Below are 22,729 nucleotides of genomic sequence, written 5' to 3' on the forward strand. Positions count from 1 at the left end.
GAACTGATACGTATTAACTGAATGAGATTCACAGACTGAGATTACTAAATCCCCCAACCTTTCCCAAATGGCTGGTATTGCCATCCAGAAATGGAAATAATAATACTCCTGCCTCAATAACAGGTAGTGGTTATTAAAGTAACATGTTTGTATTTAAAATAACACATTAATACAAAACACAACATATTGGAGGATTTGGGTAGTGGTTTAAAAATTCTTTCCCTCCATTCTCTCTCTCTCTCTCTCTCTATCTCTCTCTCTCTCACACACACACACACACACACACACACACACAAACACCTAAAAAAACCACAGTATTTCTTTGGTAAAATTATTTTACGTTCAATAATAAAATAGTTGATTTTAATTTTCCTATGAGTACCAGGGTTAAAGACAATTCCTAATAATTAATTCAACTACTTCAGATACATCCTTTTCTTAGGAACACAGGAACATTTCCCCCAGGAAAATGCTTCCTGCGTGCCATAAGTTTACTTCCTTACATCCTTTAGGGTCTTTATTCACATGTCAACTTCTCTTCGAGGCCATTTGGACTTATCTCAAGTCTTAACAAATGTACATAACTTTTTAGCATTTTTTTCCTTTAACATTACATATTGCTATCCAACGTATTATTTATTTAAATCATTTTTATGTTCATTTTCTGTCCGTTTTCCTCTTCCTAAATATAAGTTTTGTTTTTGCAGGAATTTCCATTTGATTTTTTCCCTGCTTTTTTTCCAGCACCCATAGCAGCGTGTTACACAGGATAGGTGTTAAGGAACTATGTATTGGATGAATAAATAATACATTATTCTTCATATACTGAGGCATAGAAAAGAAAAAAATTCAAAAAATCTTGTCAATTCAGAAGATATTCTAAAGACTATTAATTCTCATTTGAGTCCAATAGAGAAAATGTATCACTTTATAATCAGAATGTTTCAAATACATATCTAAATTGACAGAGAGAGGAAAGATAAGAGACGCAGAGATGTGTGTGTGTGTGTGTGTGTGTGTGTGTGTGTGTAAAGTATCCCGACCTTCACTTCTGAACAAGACGGATTTACAGGGTTTGGATTTACTGTCCTTCCTGAAACAACCATAAAACAGACAGAACTAGTGAAACAATGGTTTGCAAGGCACTGCACATCAAGCGGTGAAGGACAGTGATGCCTGAGAGGCGGGAAATAAATGAGGGAGGTCATACACTTGCCATAGTGAATTGCCTCATAAGTTAACCCAAGTCCCAGCACAACTGGGGCAAGCCCAGGCCCAACCCAGCAGATGAAAGGACTTTAGAGGGCAGGGCTGCAGGTGCAGGTGACAGAGGAGGCTAGAGCATGGAGGGAAAAGCACAAGCAGACCTGCATGGAGAACCCGTGGGACCTAGTAGGCAGCGGAGTGCCCATCAGTTCCTTCACGCATGCAAACTATGTGGGGGAACAACAGTATGAATGCTTGTGAAGCTAACTGCAACACGAAGTGGACAAATCCCAAATTAGAGTAGAAGATTTCAATTTTTCTTTTTCAATAAATGGCATGTCAGGGGAAATCAGAAATAAAATTGCGAAATCAACTAATCTGTCCAAATTGACATTTATAGAACTTTTTGTCCGATAACAGGATGCACATTTTTTTTCAACAATATTTGGAAATCTCGAGTTATGCTGATCAAGAAAAAAAAAGTATATGACAATGGTAATACAAATGTTGGGAGGGGAGAGGGTGTGAGATTCTTATTCCCAAAGTGGTATAATTTCACTTGGAGGTAAGTGGTAACAGGTTAAAGATCTGTACTATTGACCCGTAGGCAACGAGGTGATAGGAAGGAACATTTGGGTCTTTTTCCTGATTAGGATAAATGCATCTATCAAAATATATTAAATTGTTTAATCATATTCACTCTTGTATGTTGCTATACCTCAAGAAAGGTTTTTGTTTGTTTTAGTGTATGTCTTAGAAACCCACGTGTGGGGACACCTGGGTGGAAGTTGGTTGAGTGTCCAACTCTTGATTAGGGCTGAGGTCATGATCTCAGGTTTGTGAGACTGAGCCCTGCATTGGCTCTGTGCTGGGTGTGGAGCTGTCTTGAGATTCTCTCTCTCTCTTCCTCTCCTCCTCCTCTCTGTCCCTACCTTCTCCCCGCCAACTTGTGTGTGCTCTCTTTCTAAAAAAAATAAAATAAAATAAAGAAAAAGAAAAAGAAAGAAAAGACAAGAACCTTACATATGTACCAGCACAATAAACCTTATGAACACTTCTTGTTATAAGGTTAGTTTAGCCAAAGATCCTTCTTCTACTCTGTGGGCTCTTAATAAACTGTTAAAGATAGGCCAACCCACTAGATTCTAGTTATTTTCACTTCTAATAAGATAATTCCCTGGATGTGCTCCCAAAGGCCTTTAGAAAAAAGGTAGCTCTCACGCTGTGAATGAATTTGGAATTTACAAAGTCTCCAGCATTAAACTAAAAATAATGGAACAGGTCAACTTTCTGCGTAACAAAAACATAAATTTGGAAGTTTATACTGTAGAATTTCCTTTAGCAGGTGACATTGTACTTCCCGAGGAGAGTTATGAACCTTAGCTATTATTTCAAAGAGAAATTTATGTGTTAATTAGTTATTGCCATCTGATCGATTCACATACATACATATACATATAATAATGCATGTAGTGGGCATATCAATATCCATATTTTGTTTTCATACCTCTACATCTGCATATTCGTGCACATGTATATATTTCATAGAATAAAGAGATGAGCGTCCCAGGCCTCTTTTCAGGGGTTAGTACGGAGTGAGTGATAGTGGTGGGGCTGATTGTTGTAATGAAACACTCATTTCTCCAGCTCTTGGGAGTGTTGTCCACTGTGATGGCTTACGACTGAGTCCTTCTAGAATTATTCTCAGACTTCCCCATGCGTCTACTCTCTGGGGTAGCCTGCATGAAATGACTCATTGATGTGACAATCCTGGACACCTTGATTCAATAGGCACTCCTTTGACGGCCGTGCCACTCTCAGAATTTATGGAATCCTCTGATCCCCTCACCTTGCTGGGTACTGACCCTGAGATTACTTCTCAGTGAAGTTCCTACAGGCAAATTTCCATCTAACCCTATGTTTGTCGGGATCAACTTAAGAAAATGCTCTGACTCATTATTTCTTAAATTGTATAATATAATATGCTGCAAATTTTTTATTGATTATAATTTTAATTTCTAAAAGATATTTTTAATGTACCTTATCACTTATTGTCATTACGGTTTTTTTTAATGTCTTCAACTTTTACTTGTATTTGTTTTTGAAAATTCAGATTTCTGAACATGAAAGCATTCTTAATTAAACCAAAAAATAGGTGAGTCCAAGTGCAAATATTTATACTTTATTTTTAAGTCCAAGCAAGACCTACCAGAAAGTTGGATGACTTTTTCACATGGATGGTGGTTGCTCCCTACCCCTTTCCAGTACAATAGCATCACTTCTAGAGTTCTGATTTTATGTGATAGTCACAGAACCCCAAATTCTGCTCTGTCAAGGCCTGTCCTGATTGTTTATAGTTTTTTTTTTTAAGATTTTATTTATTTATTCATGAGAGACACAGAAAGAGAGAGAGAGAGACAGAGACACAGGCAGAGGGAGAAGCAGGCTCCATGCAGGGAGCCCAACGTGGGACTTGATCCTGGGTCTCCAGGATCACGCCCTGGGCTGAAGGCAGGCGCTAAACCGCTGAGCCACCCAGGGATCCCCTATCCTGATTGTTTAAAATAGGATTCTATGTGCTTATTTCCTGATGCTTCAGGTACATGAGTAGCTTCAAAGTTCCATGGCAATCAGGTCACTCATTGTCTCTCTCTACCCACCCCACCCCACCCTACATGTTTCCTTATTTTCCTTCAGCCATAGCTGAGAATAAAAACTGAATGTTTCCTGAGTGGTATCCAACATATTTGAGTGCTGGCTAAAAAGGGTTTTGAACATATCTGTTCTGACCTGTTATAATAAAAAATCCTTAAAACATATTTAACAGAGACTAATGATTTCTAAGATATACATGAGAAAATGATGTTTAATTGCTGTGGTGCTAAAAAGGTAATCACATCTTCCCTATAACTGTATATTTGTATATTTGAGCAATACTGATTTACTAAACTGTGTATCCTTCAACAAAGGATATGCACACATAAAAAATGGTTTTGTGAAAGTAATTTTTTTTCTCAAAAAAAAAAAAAAAAGTTGTCTTAGGAGGCCTAGCTGGCACAGTAGGTGAACATGTGACTTCATCTCAGGGTTGTAAACTTGAGCCCCACATTGTGTGTAGAAATTACTTAAAAATAAAATCTAGACAGAGGCACCTGGGTGGCTCAGTCAGTTGACTCTTGATTTTGTCTCAGGTCATGACCTCAGAGTCCAGACATGGAGCCCTGGTTCAGACATGGAGCCTCTATACTCCAGGTGTGGAGTCTGCTTGGGATTCTCTCCCTCTCCCTCTACTCCCTTCTCACTCTCTCTCTCTCTCAAATAAATAAATAAAATATTAAAAAAAATAGGGGTACTTGAGTTGCTCAGTTGGTTCAGCAACTGCCTTCGGCTCAGGTCATGATCCAAGGGTCCTGGGATTGAGTCCCATATCAGGCTTCATGCTCAGTGGGAGCCTGCTTCTCCCTCTCCCTCTGCCTGCCACTCCCCCTGCTTGTGTGCTCTCTCTCTCTGCCAAATAAAGAAAAAAAAAATACATCTTTAAAAATAATATAAATAAAATCTAAATAAAATCCTAAAAAAAAGCATTATCTTTTTTTTTTTTTGCATTGTCAGATTCTTAAATAACTCTTAGTTCTTAAGAAATATTGAATTGTCACATTGTTTCTAATTTTGTTTGATTCAACTCTTTCCATACCTTTCGTTACTTTCTTTGATTACATTACCTGAATTAAAATTACTGGGTCAAAGTGTATAAACTTGATTGAGAGGCTAGAATAACATTAGTATTCTCCGGCTCTGAAATCTCACAGAGCCGAATTTGAATCCCTACTTTGTCAAGAGTTGCTTGAAGTTAGACTTTTTTAACCTTCAGTTTGTTAATCACCTGGAATAACGGAAGTGAATGTTTAGCAGGGTAAGAACGCACATTGTTATCATTACCGCAATCTGTTCTTCTGGTGGGATGGCATGTTAGTGGCAGTGGAAAAGTTCTGAGAAGACTTTTATAATGAGTTTTTAAAAGATTTATTTATTTGAGTGAGGGAGAGAGAGAGAGAATGGAGAATGTACTGGGGTTGGGGCAAAAGGATAGCAGGGGGAAGAGCAGCTAGGATGAGGAGGGAGAGCGAGAACCTAAAGCAGACTCCCTGCTGAGCATGGAGCCCAACACAGGGCTCAATCCCACAACCCGGAGACCATCACCCAAGCCAAAACCAAGAGTTGGTCTCTCAACTGACTGAGCCACCCAAGCGCCCTATAGTGAATGAAGACATTCATTAACAACTTGTTTTAATGACCTTAATAAGTTGCTTCTATTTATGCTGATAAACCATATACCCAAAATTCTACCTTTCCGTTTTAAAGACTTAAGTATCGCATATTTTTATTTTTTATTAAAGGTAGATGATTCATCACTTCTTATTTGTGTTTATGGAGGTCACCGTTATTCAACTTCCTTTTCCATTCCTCTATGGAGCCTATATTCGGCAATTAGAAAGCAGCATAGGACATATGCTGAATATCCGGAGCGGTAGCTTTCAGTCACTTTCTGTTGATAGTCACGGAAGGACAAAGTTAATTCTAATGTGGATCAGGGCAAAACTCGCCTTGGTCCAGCAGCCACAAGTATAAGCCTTGTTAAACACTCCCAAGTCACATATTGTCCTCAGAGTAATCAAGCTAATTGATTCCTGTAAAACATTTGTGAATTATTTGTCACTTCACACATTTATATGACAGATTTATTTTCCTAATGCTCTCGGTAGAAAAACAATTAGGTTGCATATATAAATATTAAAACGGCACCTTTTAATAATGCCAACGAGGTAACACATATCAAACAATGGCAGGGGTTCATCATGAAGCATTTTGAGTGATGGGAGTAATATGTTACTAATGATACCAGTGGCACAGGGGAAAGAAATTAGCTCGGCTTAGCCAAAGCCTTTGATTAATAGACATGAATAATGCCTCTGATACCCATGAGGTCTAATGGATATCATTATATAAATGATTGACTTGTTATCAGCCACAAGCATTAATGTTCTCCAAATTGTGGTAAAGGTCAAAAAGCACCATTTAGTTTGATTCATTTTATTAACCAAAAGGTTTTGTGCTTTATAAAGGTCTCGCCATCTGATATTATTCTTGTGATATCTGATATAAATATAACATTTGAAAATTAAAGGTGCCTCATACATACACTTCCTCAGGATTCTTGGTCTTCGTGCATGTTTCTTCCCTAAGAAGCAGGTCTATTGTCTCACGTCAGAATCATCTAATAATTATGAAATTATACCAAAACAACAACAACAACAACAAATACTGTGCAAAAGTCCTAATGAAGAAAGATAATTCAAGAACAGATTTCCTTGGAGCATTGGGGTGACAAAATTGGTTAAATAGCTGCCTCTTTGTTTTGGGTCAGGTTAGGATCTCAAGGTTGTGAGATCGAGTCCCAAGTGGGGCTCTGCACTTGGTGGGGAGTCTGCTTGGGATCCTCTTCCTCTACCCCACCCCGGCCCCACCCCTGCTTGCTCTCTCTCTCTCTAAAATAAATAAATATTTTTTTTTTTTTTTTTTTTTAAAGAATAGCTTTCCTTTCCATTCTCAGTTTGAAAACTTTTCCAGTGCAGATGAAATGTTATGTTTGGAAGTTTTAATTAACTTTACTCTGGTTATAAAATATTTCAAACCTAAACAAATTTATAGAACTAAAACATCTCCATCTATAAACTTAAAAAGTGCTCACAGGAGAATACATGCAACTGTGTAGTGGATGACTATTTTAGTAGACAAAAGACCCTGTTTGTGAATTTCTTCATTATTCACAGTCTCCCAGAAGACATTCGTGTAATGAACAATCAATTGATTTGGTAAGGAGTAGCTCTGTTTTGAAAAAAAAAAAAAATTGAAAATTGGGAAAGAGGACTAGAGACAATTAATTATAAGAGGTTGGCCTTGGAGAAGAAAATACATCTCTTAGGAATATACATATACTAGGAAATAGCACAGATGCTCGCTCCTGCCCCCTCCCTTCTCTGCACTCCTTCCCTTTCCTCCTTCTTCCTGCCCTTCTTCCTTCTTAGTTTTCCTTCATTCCATTTTGTTTCCTTCTTCTTTTCTTACTCCCTTCTTGGTAAATTTTTTTGAAGCCCATACTTATATTAATAGTATTTATTAGTATCAATTTCCTGATTTTGCCGATTACATCATGTTAAGGTATGATGTTGACATTTGAGAATGCAGGATGATCAGCATATGGAAACTCTTATTTTTGCAAAGAAAAATTATTAGCATAATATCGTTTTAGTGAAGCTTTAAAAAGAAAGTTTTCAATACGTAATGATAATCAGAAAACCTACAGCACCCCTCTGAGATTGAAATTAGGAGCAGGAAATATTAAGTAGAGAGAGCAGTTGAGTAATATTTTTTAAGATGTATTTATTTATTTTAGAGAAATTGAGAGAACCAGCATGCACGTGAACATGGGACGGGCAGAGGAAGAGAGAGATTTTTTTTTTTTTTTGAAGATTTTATTTATTTATTCACAAGAGACAGAGAGGCAGAGACACAGGCAGAGGGAGAAGCAGGCTCCATGCAGGGAGCCCAACGTGGGACTCGATCCTGGGACCCCGGGGTCACACCCTGGGTGGAAGGCAGATGCTCCACGGATGAGCCACCCAGGTGCCCTAAGAGACAGACTTAAGGAGACTCACCCTGGGTGCAGAGCTGGCCACGGGTTCTATTCCCCGTCCCCAAAATGGCCAGTAGAGCTAAAACCTCGAGTTGGGTGTTCAACCAGCTGTGCCACCCAAGCGCCCCAGTAGTTGAGTAATTTTGAAGGAAAAATACATAAAGTGTCCTTGTATGCACAGTCTACTGAGAACATGTCTTTTCAAAGTTATCTCTGTGCCTAACATGGGGCTTGAACCCACAACCCTAAGATCAGGAGTCTCATGGTCTCACTGACTGAGCCAGCCAAGTGGCCTAAGAGAGAATCTTTAGTAAATTCATTAAAGAGAGAGGGACGCCCTGGGGGTTCAGCGGTTTAGCACCACCTTCAGCCCAGGGCCTGACCCCTGGGTCCTGGATCGAGTCCTGCTCCCCTTAGGGAGCCTGCTCCTCCCTCTGCCTGTGTCTCTGCCTCTCTCTGGGTCTCTCATGAATAAATAAATAAAATCTTAAAAAAAACCAAACAAACAAAATACGCTCTGGAATTTTGGGAAAAGCACGTATAGGTATCTTGACTCATCAGTGCCGAGGCCTTAGGGCCCATATTTCACTTTCTTTTTTCTCTTTTATACATAAACATATAGAAATAGACCTACAGATTTTATTTTATCCATTTTGCTAATCTCTAACTCCTGAATAGAGCACTTAAACCATTTTCATTTAATGTAATTCCTGATAAAGTAAAAGTCACCTCTGACGTGTTGCCTCTTAAATATTCATTTCTCCATCTCTCCGAACCTTTTCCCTGTTCCTCCAACAGTGTCCGCTCTGCGTTAGGCGGGCGTTCTGCGGGGATCATCGTCATCTCCCCCCCCTTTTTTTTTAAACTAAGTATTTTTGTTAATTTCTCAGGGGTTTCACGGTGATTTCAGGTAGCTCCTGGTGTACAACAGCCTCGCTCGGGTAAGTACTGCTTTAGTGCTCTGAGGGCCTTCCTCAGTAGGCCTGCAGCGCCCTGCACGGCTGTGGGTTCCCTCGGGCTCCCACAGGCCGCCTCGGGGACACTTAGAGCTGGAGGTCGAGTGGAGGTGTCGGCCCCCCTGCAAACGGCCCCCCACACTGGGTGCTGCTGGCTCTGGGGCCTGGGCGTCTGCGGGGCCTGTCAGGGCCCGGAGGCGGGGACACTGGAGCCCCAGTCGCAGGCTAGGATGCTCCAAGTGCGCTCCTGGGGCCAGGCCTGGCCGTGGGCCTCTCTCTAGCCGTCCCAGTCACCCCCCCGCGGGACCCTGAGGGACAGGACTGGGCGCTCAGCCACACCTTCACCTTCAAAGCTCCCAACCTGGCACCTTTCTGGCCCATGAACTGCGTCAGGTGAGACACAAACAGCCCCAGGCCCTGGGCAGGCCCTCTGCAGGTCTTCACAGCACACCCATGCCTCAGTTTCCTCTTTTCCTTCTCAGAGAGGAGCTGGGGGCTGGGAGTCTCCTCCCCAGGTGTCATGCAAGGTGCAGCCAGGGACAGGGACCCTAAGGGATGCCACAACTGTTCCTCCTGATAGAGCTTTGGAGTACAGGTGAGGTCTGGTGGGGTGAGCTCCGGGCCAACGACCAAGAAGGAAGTCTTGCGACACCTCTGGTTTTCTTAAAGCACAGGGACAGGACGCGTGGGCAGGAAGGGCTGCCAGGGTGACTGGAGCTGGGGGAGGTCAAGAGGAGGGACGGGTCCCAAAGGACTGTCCTATGCTGACAAGGACCTATGAGATTCTGTAGGTCTTGCCAAGGCCAAGTGACTGTGGTTTCTCCCCGCAGGAAGGCCATGAAGCCAATTGGGAGCTTCCCAGGAATGTCACACAACCAACCCCCAGCCCCCAGGGTAGGAGGTGGACTGCAAGGTGTCGCTTGTACTGTGTCCCCCGCTCGCCCCCTGCTCCCTCATCACTACCACCTCCCTGATGGACGCCTTTGTGCTCAGCTGGGGCGCAGAGCCACCTAATGTTTTCTGGATTCGTCACAAAGAGAACTGGCCTACGTATTGCTGTTAAATGGATATCTCCGTGGGTGTGGGAGGGGAGGAAAGGGCCCGAGGCTTCCCATTCCACCCTGACGTCCCAGGAAATATGATAAGCTCCAGATTGTTTACATATGACAATTCGTAGAAGACATTTTTTCCTTTATCACACTCATTTATCCAATTTCACTTGAAATTTAGGGCCGTAACAGCTGACCCTCAACGCCCCCACGCAGATCCCCTAAGTGTTTGTTGTTTGCTTGTGTTTAGTTTTGATCTGCTTTCTTAACATTTGCTTTGAGCCTCAGAGAGATGGAGACTGAAGCTTGATTACTTTCCATCGGCTCCTGGGCTACCTGGAATTTGCTTCAGTTACATAAAAATGAGAGGCAGAGCCCTCGATGGCCTGATTTCCCTGTGCTATTACTGTTCGCGCTCAAAAAGTTTCAAAGGCTAATTTTAAGATGGGATAAAAGTAGGAAAGGAAAAGTATCAAATAAAAATGAGAAATCCTTCAAAATTATGAAAATACGGTGCAGATTTTCAATGGTCCGAAGGCAGTAGATATTTTCTGAATTTCTGAAGAATGTGCCAGAGGGACAGGAACGAAGCTGCCTCTTTTCCACACCATTTGAATACGGTTACTTCATACAGTGATTGAAGGACCACAGGATAGGACATCCCGGAGTGTACCTGTTTGGCATGAAAGATTTGGAGTTAAAAGTAATAAAACCCCAGCACGTGTGGGAAAGGCTCTCAGCCTCCCTCAGAACTGCCTCGATTTACATTGGAAAGGAGAGCCTACAACAGGGAGAGAAGTGCTAGGGGAGCCCCCCCCCCCAACCAAAGGAACTCATTTGCACAACAGAACAATCTCGTTTTTCCAAACATCTCCTTTCACCTCCTTGCTAATGAGTTTCCTCCCTTGTGTGTCCTGAGGCCCTACCCTTTTCCTTAGCTCTTCTACGCTTCCTGTTGCCAAATTGTCTTTGGAATTCCCTGTCTATGCGGATTCCCGGTATGTGTTTTAATTTATATTCTCTCCTATCAATCTCTCACATTATTTTGTTTCTTTCCCATGGAACTATATTTATTATTATTATTATTATTATTATTATTATTGTCATTACATCTGACCCTTACATTTTTTTTAAATTTTCTTTGTCATTCAATTTTAGAGTTTTTTTTTTATAATAAATTTATTTTTTATTGGTGTTCAATTTGCCAACATACAGAGTGACACCCAGTGCTCATCCCGTCAAGTGCCCCCCTCAGTGCCCGTCACCCAGTCACCCCCACCCCCCGCCCTCCTCCCCTTCCACCACCCCTAGTTCGTTTTCCAGAGTTAGGAGTCTCTCATGATCTGTCTCCCTTTCTGATATTTCCCACTCATTTTTTTCCTTTCCCTCTTATTCCCTATCACTATTTTTTATATTCCCCATATGAATGAGACCATATGATGTTTGTCCTTCTCCGATTGACTTACTTCACTCAGCATCATACCCTCCAGTTCCATCCACGTTGAAGCAAATGGTGGGTATTTGTCGTTTCTAATGGCTGAGGAATATTCCATTGTGTACAGAGACCACATCTTCTTTATCCATTCATCTGTTGATAGACACTGAGGCTCCTCCCACAGTTTGGCTATTGTTCTCACATTATTTTGATACTAAATCCAGGTAGAAGGGCCGTGGGACAGAGTAAGGTCTTCCTCTCCCACATTATTTTCGTTAAAGTTTTCTGAAAATTCGTTATTTTACCTTAGCCTTCACGTAGGACATATGGATTTAGCATTCTAGATTGCACTTACTATAATTGATAACGGTATGAGAAGCTGGGATGGATCTGTCTTCACTGAAGAGCTAGACTGCCTCTAATTTTTATATTCGTGTTTTATGATAAATAGATCCAAATGACACTTTTGTGCTGGATCATTTCTAAGTCATTGATTAATGGCTTAGTACAGGACATAAAGACCCCTCAAGCATTTCGTGTCCTCATGAGTTAGGAACAAACAGGGCTAGGGAGGGAGAGATACGTAGGGGGCCACGGAAGCAGGCTCACAAAAGTCCCCAAAATGTCGAGGTGTAAGGAGACCAGAGAGAAGGGAACAGCCAGACCAGCTGCCCTGGGTGTGGGCAGAGAGGGTGTCTTTTTAGGACAGTCCTCTGGGACCAACAGAGAATAACCAGACCCCAAAGAAGGATAAGCCACTAAGATGTTCTCACCAGTCCTTGCTCAACGGTGATGTCAATGGAGATGTGAGAAGGATTTGGGTTCCCTGGCTGGCTTCCAGTAGGAGACCAACCCTACAAGCCCTCGGTGGCAGCCCTGGGGGGACCCGACTCACTCCTGAGAGCTTCATCTGCATCTCTGCTTAGTAAACTTCTATCCCTTGGCTCACTCTCCTGTGTCCGCGGGATTCGTTCTTCGACTCTGGGAGACAAGCACCACACTCTCCAGTATCACTCACACAAAGTGGCAGGTTTGAAGTTGTGGATTTAGTCAACTCAAGTGGTATATTATGAGTTATGAATCTGCTGTCTCCTGAGGTATTCATGGCTCATCCCCTACTTGATTTTCCTTTAAAAAAATTTTTTTTAAAGTAAACTCTACTCCCAACATGGGGCTCACACTCACAAACTTACAACACCAAGAGCAAGAGTCCCAAGGTCTGCTGACTGAACCAGCCAGGAGCCCCTCCCCTAATTGATTCTTAAGGAACTTATTTTCAATTAAAGATCATTAAAGGAACTAAGGCAGATATTGGACCGTTTAAAATAATAATAATAAAAAAACACACAAAGAAAAATGGAAACTTGATACGGGGGAGCTTGGTTCTTGTCTCATGGAGTCAAAGAATGAATCTTGCGGACAAAGGAGAGTGGGTAAAGCAAAAGAAGCTTATTAAGCAGAGATACAGATGTAGCTCTCAGGAGTGAGAGGAGTCCCCACAGGGTTGCCACTGTGGGCTTGTAGGGTTGGTCTTTTATTGGAAGCCAATCAGGGAACCTAAATCCTTTTAACATCTCCATTGACATCACCATTGAGTAAGGACTGGTGAGAACATCTTTAATGGCTTACTTCCTTTTTAGAGTCATGATTTTGTTGGTTACCTTAGGGCAGGTGGTCTGGCTTGTTCCCTTATCTCTGGTTTCCTTATACCTCAGCATTTTGGGGACTTTTGTGAGCACTTCCGTGGCCCCCTACCTAGCCCTGCCTAGCTCCCTTTGTCCCAGACTCATCCCTACCTAGCCCCGCCTGTCCCTCACTCATTACAATTTCAAAGCCCACTTTGGGGTAAAAGTCAGAGATAATATGTGTCGAAAAATGTATCTGAGGGCGCCTGGGTGGCTCACTCAGTTAAGCAACCAATTCTCGATTTCAGCTCAGGTAGTGAGATTGAACCCCGCATCAGGCTCTGGGATGAGTATGGAATGTGCTTAAGATTTTCTCTCTTCCTCTGCCCCTCCTCCCACTCTCTCCCTCTCTTAAAAAAAAAAAAAGAAAAAAAAAAAGTATCTGAAGACCTTTTATAGCTCTTTATTAGCATTCTACTGTGCTTTTTTATAACCTATGAAATGTATGGATGTTTATATTAACCTGTGTATTTAGTCAGCATTTAGTTTGTCACTCTGGAAACTCATTAACAGTTTGTTATTGCATCCTGTATCATCACTTTTCTTTCTGGAAGAAAGGAAAAAGAAGAAAATCCTTATTAATGTTTAACTAGTCCATGAATAATTTAAGTTACATCTTAATAAGGCAAATTAAGTGGATAAGAAGTTTAAATCGATAGTATTTGCTATATTTTTTCCTTCAAGCAAACTTGTGCCAAATTAAATGAATTTCACTAAGAAGATTTTTATTGGTCTATTTTCCCTGTTTAGTAAGATTGGGGGGGATTAAAAAAATCTAACATTAAATTCTTCATATGAATGAAGGCTTGTATAAAACCTCCTAGATTGGGTACATTTCTGTGTCCTTTGTGCTGAGTAATAGAGCATTCAAAATAGATTGGTTGTCCTTACCTAATCCAGACTAGTCTCAGGCTAATCATGGCTTGTGGGTATTTCCTCATGTCAATTTTGATAGTTATAAAATTTCCAATTGCTTCTTTCTGTCCTCGAATTGAATAATAAGGATAATTTAGTCATTCTTGTCAAGTTTCCTCCATTCATGAGTTACTGCTTTCAATGCATTTCAAGTTAAATGGTGCAATCTCTGGGAAAAAAAAAATAGGTGGAAGCTGCAAGAATTTTAAGATTCAACATATTGCCTAAAGTACGGTTTAGGTTTCTGTGATCTCTTTGGAATATTAGAAAGTTGTAAAGGTCCATGCATTTCACTCATGATATATTCCAAATATGGTACTTGAAATGATTGTCTTTCCAGCATCATTCTTTCATAAGTTATGCGACAAGAGTTATTTTTTCAATAAGTCTATATGGACTGAAAAATTGTAGTCCTGAGTGGTAGATTTTTTGAGATATGCAATGCATTTTAAATTACTTCAGTGTTGACATGTGGTATTATGTACTCATTAGTTAATTTAAATTGCATATCTTGTTTAAGATTACTCAGTTTCCTTTACCAGAAATTTGTACCTGAGAGGTACATAGCTAACATTCTAATTAGAAAGCTCAGACTGCATAAGTGGTTTCCAAAAGTGCTTCATTTCTCTTTATATCTGATCAGCATTAGCAATTTTTTGATTAGAATAATGGAAATTACAAGATTTGTTTGTTTGTATGTGTATGCTTTACCTAAGTGTAATTCAAGGGTGTGGATTTTCTAATGTACCTTTAAAATAGTCTTTACCATGAAAAAAAAAGGTTATAAAAATCTCAAAAAGTATGTAGTATATAATCTTAGTTATAACACAATACACTTGTTTCTTAAAGTTTCTGGGTCATTTTGAATCGGAAGATTATGATTCTGGTTGACTGAAGTCCATGACGTTACCTGGGTTACCTAAACCTGCCTCCAGCATATGGACTGGCTTACATCAAATAAATAATTCATGGGAAAATGTGGTCTGAAAAGTAAACAAAACAAAACAAAACAAAACAAAACAAACAGGCAGATAGCACTTTGTCCAGATTATAGAACACTTTAAATAATTATTTTTATGCTTGCTTGATAATCAATATTTAGATACAGGTTAGAATTCAATCTGATGAAACATGCTCTTTTGTTTTAATCTGGTAGCTAGACCTTTGAGTGGTGGCCCATCATTGCCAACAATTAGAGACTATTCATCTGACAGCTATGACCTAGTAGTTGTACTTGATAAAAACCCAATATAGTCACTTTGCAACAATAGGAGTCTGTTATCTGCAATACTCAAAATGTGGTTTGAGCATTTGGGGTTCCATGTCTTTTTGTTATATATATTTGCTCCATAAGACTCTTAGTCCTACTTTTTAAGGCCTAAAGTCTCCTAATATCTATTTTATAATCAATAATATTTTCTTCCTCATAGGAAACAAATAAAACATAAAAAAAAATTAAAATAGTGTGACTGTTAAGTTACCAAGCTTTATGTGCCTCTTTCCTGGAAAAATAAAACTTACATGATTTCAACAAATACAGAATGTGAAATATTCAATGTTTAAGAGAAATCTGTGCCCAAGTCACGCCACCTTCCTCTGTAGTATTTTTATTAAATAAGAATGAGATCTTGCCATTTGCAACAACAGGGATGGACCCCAGAGGGTATTATGCTAAGTGAAATAAATCAGACAGGGAAAGACAAATACCATATGATTTCACTTATATGTGGAATCTAAAAAACAAAGCAACTGAACAAACAAAAGCAGAATCTGACTTATAAATACAGAGAACAAATTGGTAGTTGCCAGAGGGGAGGGAGGTCGGGGATAAGCAAAATGGGTGAAAAGAAGTGGAAGGTACAGGCATCCAGTTATGGAATGAATAAATCATGGGGATGAACGATATGGCATAGGAAATAAATCAATGGTACTGTAATAACATTGGATGGTGACAAACAGTAGCTATGCTATGGTGAGCACAGCATAAGGTATAGACATTGTATTACTAAGTTGTGCACCTGAATATAATGCAATAAAATGGTGTGTCAACTACACTTCCATTAAGAAGAAGAAGAAAAAAAACAATCTGTATTGTATCTACCTCAAAAGAAGAAATAGCTTTGTGAAGACATGAGCCCATTTCCACATAGCTAAGTGTTTTTAACCTTATGCTATAATTAGTGAACCAATATAAAAAAACTGAGAATGCCACTGGGGCTAATGTAATCTACTTTCTATTCTATTCTATTCTATTCTATTCTATTCTATTCTATTCTATTCTATTCTATTTTATTTTATTTATTTTGTTTATTTTATTACATATATTTTGAAGTAGGTTCCATGCTCAATGTGGGGCTTGAACTCATGACCCTGAGATCAAGAGTTGCATGCTGTACCGACTACGCTGGGTAGGTGCCCCCACTTCATATTTTAAAAGTTTACAAAAAATTAAAAAAAAAACACACACGCAGTAAAAGCTGTTTACTGTGGGACGGACCTTGAAGGACCATGAGATCCAGTAGGGTTTTAGAGGATTTGCTGCATATATAAGTGAAATCTTAAAAACAACAGATATATTTATATGTTATAGAGCAGTAAAGATATATAGTACTTACAGAATGTAACCACTAGACAGAAAAAAAATAATAATACAGTGGTATTGGCAAAAATATAAGAAATAACAACCATTGGTTAGGGGGCCTTCACAATCAGTTGATTGTGTCCAACTCTTGATTTCAGCTCCAGTCATGACCTCAGTGTTCTGAGATCCAGCCTCATGCTGGGCTCCACACTAGGCATTGAAGCTGTTTAAAATTCTCTATTTCTCCCTCTGCCCCTTCTCATGCTCACACATGAGTGCATGTGCATGCGCTCTCTTTCTCTCTTTCTCCAAATAAATAAATAAATAAATAATAAACAAACTAACTAATAAATAACAACCAATGGCAAGGATTGGGGATGTGGAGGAAAGAATGTCTCATGTACTGTTGGGAATGTAAATTGGTGCAGCCCCTAGGGAAAACATTATAAAGGTTCCCTTTAACATTATAAATAGAACTACTATTTGATCTATCAATTCTACTTCTGAGTATTGATCCAAAGAAAGTGAAAATGCTAACTCAAAAAGATACATGCACCCCCATGCTCACTGCAGCATTACTTACAGCAGCTGCTATTGGAATATTATTCAGCTATAAAAGGGAACGATATTTTGCCATTTGCAGCCGTAAGGGTAGATGTTAAGGGCATTATGCTAAGGGAAACAAGTCAAGGAAAGACAAATGCCATGCGGTCTCACTTATATGTGAAATACAAAACGAAATAAAAACCTACCAACCAACCAAACGAATACACAAGCTCATAGATACAGAGAACAGATTGGTGGTTGCCAGAGGTGGGGACTGGGGGATGAACAAAATGGGGGAAGAGAGTCAACAGGTACAAACTTCCAGTCATAAGATAAATAAGTCATGGGGATTCAATATAGGGTGTAGACACTGCAGTGAATAATATAGTATTGCATATTTGAAAGTTGTTTACAGTAAATCTGCAAAGTTCTCATCACAAGAAAAAAAATTCTGTAACTATGTCTGGTGACAGATCACTGGAATTATCATGGTGATCATTTTGTAATATATATTTATAAAGCCATTATGTTGTGCACTGGAAATTAATATAATGAATATTATGAATATTTCAATAAAAAATTAAATATATTATAATTAAGTGGACAAAATTCCTGTCCACTTTCTGACCTAGAAGCATACTGTAGAAAAAAATTTGCTTTGTCAATAGGCCTAAGTCATCCACAGCATATGCAATTTTTCCTTCTTTCAGAAAGAATGCAGTTTCTCAAGACAATAGCTCTTTCTTGGGCTACCAGTGGCCCATACACTTATTATCCCATAATGATTCCAAGTCCAATCTTTCTATTCAAGGGCTCTTTGAGCAGATTAGTAAACTGTATAAATTTTTAGGATAATTGTTGGGAAAACAATAACTTGGCTTATTTTCCCAATAACTGGGAAAAGAAGAAAGAAAATTACAGATAATAAAGAATAATTAGTTGAGGAGCACCTGGGTGGCTCAGTTGGTTATCTGCCTTTGCCTCAGGTCATGATTCCAGGGTCCTGGGGTGGAGTCCTGCATTGGGTTCCCTGCTCGGCAGGAAGTCTGTTTCTCCCTTACCCTCTCCTTCTGCCCCTTCCCCTACTTGTACTCTCTCTCTCTCAAATAAATAAATAAATAAATAAATAAATAAATAATAAATAATTTTTTTTTAAAAAGGATAATGAGGTGATACAATGACAATATGATGTCAATATCTTTTTAAAAGTAATCAATTCATTAACTTTATTTTTAAGTAATCTCTACACCTAATGTGGGGTTTGAACTCACAACTCCAAAATCAAGAGTCACATGCCCCACCGACTGAGCAGTCAGGCACCCCTGGTGATGCCAATATCTTTGATAAATTGGAAGAAATGGAAAAATGCTTTGTAAAACAACTTACCAAAATTGATACAAGAAGAAATAGATCTGAACACCCCTATATCTATTCAGAAATTAGGTTTGTCATACTTAAACTCCCCGTAAATAAATGAACCCAGACGGTTTCACCAGAAGCACTAATACCAATCTTATACAATCTTGAGTAAGGGACAGGCAGGGCTAAGGTAGAGAGAGCTAGATAGGGGGCTGTGTCATCAGGTTCACAGAAATCCCAAAATGGTGAGGTGTTAGGAAACCAGAGATAAGGGAACAAGCCAGACCACCTGCCCTGGGTGTGGGTGGGGAGGGTGTCTTTTTTTAGGATAGTCATCTGTGACCTACAAAGAATAACCAGACCCCAAAGAAGGAGTAAGCCACTGATGATGTTATCACCAGTCCTTACTCAAACCAAGGCAGCACAAGAATCTCAAGGCCACAAGGTCCCTGGTCAGTTCTCAATAAAAGACCAACCCTACAAGCCCTCAGTGGCAACCCTCTCACTTCTGAGAGCTTTCTCTATACCTTTGCTTAATAAACTTCTATTGCTTTACTCGTTCTTTGTCCTGCGAGATTCATTGTTTGATTCCATGAGACAGGAACCAAGCTCTCCCGTATCAATCTTACATATTTTTCATGAAATCTATAGAAAATATATAATTTTAGACTACCTTAAGAGACCACTATACCTCAATATCAAAACCTATAAAGGACATTACAAGAAAACCAATACGACAAACCAGTATCGTTCATAAGCACGCACACAAAATTCCTTTAAAAAAAATCACAGAAATTAAAAGGAGAAGAATGGTGATCAAATGAATTTACCTCAGGACAACCGGAAAAAGCACGGAAGGACGCCACAGAAGAACAGGTAAGCAATTTGGCACATTCTACTGTGGGAATATTAGTGTGTGATGATAAAGAATAAACTGCTGCTACGCAATCAGAATGAATCATGAAATATAATGTTGAGCCAAAAATTTCAGATATGAGAAGTAACATCCTGTATGCTTTCATTTCTATGGGGTTCGAGAACAGGAATCTTTGTTGATAAGAAAAATCAGTTGTTGTTATCTAGAGGGTGTAAAGAAGTGACTTCAAGAGAGTAAGAAAGTGTTTTTCTCTGTTCACGAATATACTCTAAAGCTTGAAGATATAGGTACTGCTTCCATGGGTACATAGGTCTGCCAGTCTTCAACCTAAATATTTAAGATAAATGCCTTTCACACATAATAGGTTTTACATCAATTAAAGATTAATAATAATAATTTTAAAAAATCACAAGACTTTACATTTGATCCAGGTCCTTGAAAACTTGCCCTCCACGCATCTGGTGTCTGGAAGGACTTACTGATTCTGATATTTCATGCAGGGTAATAATTTTCTATGCAACAGCCAAGTATTTATTTTATTGGTTTTCTAAGTCTGCCATAACAATATACCACAGACTGGATGGCTTTTAAAAAAAAAAGAAATTTATTTTCTCACAGTTTTGGAATCTGGAAGCCCACAACCAAGATGTTGGTAGGTTTGGTTTCTCCTGGAGCCTCTCTCTCCTTATCTCGCAGTTGGCCGCCTTCTCGCCATGTTCTCACAAAGCTTGTTCTCTGTGCACACATCCTGGTGTCTTTCTTCTTCCAAGGACACCAGTCACACTGGATTAGGGCCTCACCTTTATGACCTCATATAATCCCAATTACCTTGTTAATGCCCTGTCTCCAAGAACAGTGCCACTGAGGGCGAGGGTTTCCCCACATGAATTTCAGGAGGGGAGCATAATGCCTCTCAGGTTGGACGTGGGCTATCAATAGTGTTGTGATCTAAGAGTCATGGGCCTTGAGTCTAAGAGTCTGGACTCTACCCTGAGATTGTGGAAATTCCATTTGGGGAATAGTCACTGATTCCTCACTGCAACCATGAACAGAAAGCTCCAAAGGGAGTTCAAGTGGAGACTTCCTCAGCGAAAGCATTGCTCTGCTTAAATGATTCAGCTTTTGAGTGAAATGAAAGGCGGGACTAAGAGTAAGTAGCCTGAGCCACTTAGTATTTTGACCTTCTTCGGTGCATAAATTTTCTCCTGGAAGAGTAAATAGTTTTTTTTTTTGTTAGTGCTGCTCTCTGCCAACAATAAACTAAACTATCGTCAAGAATATGCTCATTGGAACAGAAGTCATAGAGTGAATGTCTTCATATTTTAATTCACAGGGGAATTTTAGACTTTAACTCTGGACTTCAATTTCTTTGAAAATTTAATATTAGATTTTTCATTTTTCCCACAATATACCACAATGGGATACAACTTACATTCATATTTCAAGTATCTGCTTTGAATTTTATGAAGTATCTTGCTATTTTTATTTATTTTCATTGCATAATTTCTGATGAGGGCAAAATGGAGCATTAAATATAAGGTAGATTAGAACTTTTGGGGGGGTAAAGTCTGACTACAAATGGTCCAAGGAGTTTCCATAAGGGAATAGTGGTCAGTTTTATGTGAGTAATTCCATGAAGGAAGAGTATGGGCTTACTGTTAAATTTCCATTTTTTTGAATTTCATTTTTTTAAGTAATCTCTGTATCCAATGTGGGTCTTGAACTCATGACCTCGAGATCAAGAGCCACATGCTCCACCAACTGAGCCAGGTAGGCATCCTTAAATTTCAATTTTTAGGAGAGATTTTCAGGACAATGCTTAGCACCTCCTCCTGTTTTCTCAAAGTGGACTTTTCCCCATTAGTTCTATTGAGTGTCCTGCTGTTTCTTTTTTAACCATTTACTGGGGAAAAAAATGACTCAGTTGGTAAAGAATGTTTGCTAGTTGAGTGTACTAAAGACGGGTGATTATCTGTCTTTCCCTCCTTCATCATCTTCATGCAGAGTGAGGCAATGATCTGGGCTGTAGTGCTTGCTCTGCAGAGCCAAGCTATTCCTGAAGTGAGCCATCCCTTGGATCTTGATGAGATTTAAGGGTAGGGGCTATTGGATCCATTTGGCTCTTACATCAAATTATCCTTCCAGTGTCAACATCTTCAGAAATAACACTGAACCTTTTATATCCACCATTTGCTTTTGGTTCTTATATTGGAAATAAAGCAAAGGATCTTTGTGTATTAGTCCTGTCAGACCCTACAAACAAGAAATGTGAGCATTGTCCGTCTGAAATGAAGGCAGAGGCTCTGTTGATCAGTGCAGCGTTATGCCTTCTGTTTCATTTTCTGTGCTTTTCAAGTCAGTTGTATTTTAAAATCTCTCTCTCCTATTAGACTATAAGCCTCCTGAGGGCAGGACTAATTCTTTGTCTTATTTAATACCTCCCCACTACCTGGCCCAATGCCATACATATATTATAGAAAATCGGTATTTGTTTGATTCCTTGTGTACAATTTAAATTTGAATTGAGTCACTCAATTGCACAATCAGAGAATTGATGGGTTTCTTTCAGGCTTTTGATTAAAAAGACACTATTTCAAACTGCACACTTTGGCAAAGTGTCCTTTTGATCATGAAATGTTTATGCTTTTTTGAAAAGATTATTTAAAATCCTTTTTAAAAAGCAGAAAGCACATTTCAAGTGGACATATTCAAAGTCTGGTTTTGTTTTTGCTTTTTTTAATGTAATGGGGCATACGATGGGCAAAGGAAAGAAACGCCACTTTATTTTGCTCAGTTTGTATGTGTAGATAAAACTGAGGAGAGAGGTGTTTTGCTTTGTTTTTTTCCATTAGTATTTGTTATCACATTAGTTGATCAGCTGCATAATAATTGGGCTAGAACATGCTTTCCCACTTGTTTATAGAAGAATTGGGTAGAAGATAGATATTTGGGGTTGCAGAGTACAGTCCGAAATGTTTCCTTTAGGTTTTCTTTCCTAATTTATTTCAGCTAAGCTCTTCCAGGGCTCAGAAGCTAAGGCTAATGTTATGTTTAGCTTGTTTTTGTACCAAAGATTGATGTATGAACCGAGGCAGAAACACTCCCTTGCCCCTCTTCCCACCATATAAGTATCTATTTAGGACACCAATACCTTTTATGAATATCAATCAACCAATTAAAATGGATGGCATTCTGAAGTCCAAGTAAAATCTTTTAGGTAGAAGCTTAATGCACAGATCTTGCATTTAACATAAGAAACAATCCAGTTTCTGTTCTGTGCATTTTGTATTCCTCTCTGTAACTACAGTTTGTGAGTTTGCACTTCAAATAAAAAACAAGCAGACTGAAAAGTGTAACTGTGCCTTTTCGGCTTACTTCCAATGTGAGATGAATACTAATATTTCATTCCCTTCAACAGTGTGAAAA

General features: G+C 39.3%; 2 long non-coding RNA genes across 3 annotated transcripts in view; one reads left to right on the top strand and one right to left on the bottom strand.

Moving 5' to 3' along the window:
* Nucleotides 1-10,028: 10,028 nt before the first annotated feature.
* On the bottom strand, nucleotides 10,029-20,075 carry LOC144288499 (uncharacterized). The gene is made up of 4 exons (XR_013356367.1): nucleotides 19,920-20,075; nucleotides 13,917-14,109; nucleotides 13,489-13,572; nucleotides 10,029-10,578 (listed from the first exon to the last, which is right to left on the bottom strand). It is a non-coding gene; the product is annotated as an uncharacterized LOC144288499 (long non-coding RNA).
* Nucleotides 20,076-20,138: 63 nt separating this feature from the next.
* LOC144288498 (uncharacterized) overlaps nucleotides 20,139-22,729 on the top strand; it is a 67,968-nt gene continuing 65,377 nt past the window's right edge. Inside the window, exon 1 of one of the 2 annotated variants that reach the window (XR_013356365.1) lies at nucleotides 20,139-20,453. This is a non-coding gene — a long non-coding RNA (uncharacterized LOC144288498). The remainder of the gene's footprint in view (nucleotides 20,454-22,729) is intronic. The other variant, XR_013356366.1, reaches the window with a different exon arrangement.

This window comes from Canis aureus, chromosome 18, assembly GCF_053574225.1.
Source record: "Canis aureus isolate CA01 chromosome 18, VMU_Caureus_v.1.0, whole genome shotgun sequence".
NCBI classification, from domain to species: Eukaryota; Metazoa; Chordata; class Mammalia; order Carnivora; family Canidae; genus Canis; species Canis aureus.